The following is a 1,272-nucleotide window of genomic DNA, read 5'->3' as shown; positions in this document are numbered from 1 at the left end:
CTCCAGTGTTGAGTGTTATCATTGGGGGGAGGTGCTATTGTCTATCCTTACCAATCATGGTCTGTGGGTCAGGAAGCTGAGGATCCAGTTACAGAGAACAGAGATTAGATCTCGGAGTTTGGAGACTAGTTGGTTTGGAATTATGATGTTGAGGATAGAGCTGTAGTCAATAAATAGGAGGCAGAAGTGAGGACTGCAGATGCTGGATACCAGAGTTTAGATTAGAGTGGTGCTGGAAAAGCACAGCAGGTCAGGCAGCATCCGAGGTGCAGGAAAATCATCGTTTCAGGCAAAAGCCCTTCATCAGGGCCCGGAATGTCGATTTTCCTGCTCCTTGGATGCTGCCTGACCTGCTGTGCTTTTCCAGCACCACTCTGATCTAAACATCAATAAATAGGAGCCTGATGTAGGTACCCTTATTATCCAGATATTCCAGGGGTGAGTGTAGGGTCAGGGAGATGGTGTCTGCTGTTGCTCAGTTGCAGCAGAAGACGAATTGTTTTGTATCCTTGGACCTCTGTCACAAAACAACAGTGGATGTTTTTCATTCTATTGGTTTTTAATACATGGAACGGTGAAGCTAATTTCTTCACTACAAAGAATATAAAACCTCATGAAATTACACAGAAGCAGGCAGGCGTCCAGGCTGTCTGGAAGTAAGCTCTCCAAACCAACCAAAAAGAATGGGAAACTACATAGAGGATTGGGCAAGGCTAGAGAAGCAGAGAGACTGGTGGCTGACCTGAGTGGGACTCTATGACATGAGTGAGAATAAGATTTTTCTGGTAATACGGTAAAGAAGACACAAGTATCCACGTTCTATTTGGCTCAGGTATGTCTGGGAAGCTGAGGTCTGTGATTTGCAGAGCCTGCACTTGGCGCCCCTGGTGGTCTGGATGACCATGTACAGGAGCTGCCTCCAGCTGGAGCAACCCCAGCTCCAGGTTTTGGGATGGGAGCAGCTGCTGGGGGAACCTTGGGGCAGTGACCAGACCGAGGGGTTTCAGGATGGGCTCACCCCGCAGTTTAAGGAGGTATGGGCAGAGGGGCCATACCAGGCAGAGGTGGGATCATTATCCACTTCTTTGTCTGTCCAGCTGTTCATCTCACTTTTTGAGCTCTATCTCCACCTATCATTTACTCCTTACCCCCACCCCATCTTCTGCATAAAAAACAGGCTACCTTCAGTACTGAGGTAGAGTGGCTGGACGCAAAACACTAATTCTGATTTCTCTCCACAGATGCTGCCCGATCTGCGAAGTTTTTCTAGCA

Source organism: Chiloscyllium plagiosum, chromosome 18, assembly GCF_004010195.1.
Source record: "Chiloscyllium plagiosum isolate BGI_BamShark_2017 chromosome 18, ASM401019v2, whole genome shotgun sequence".
NCBI classification, from domain to species: Eukaryota; Metazoa; Chordata; class Chondrichthyes; order Orectolobiformes; family Hemiscylliidae; genus Chiloscyllium; species Chiloscyllium plagiosum.
Note: the sequence above shows the minus strand (reverse complement) of the source record.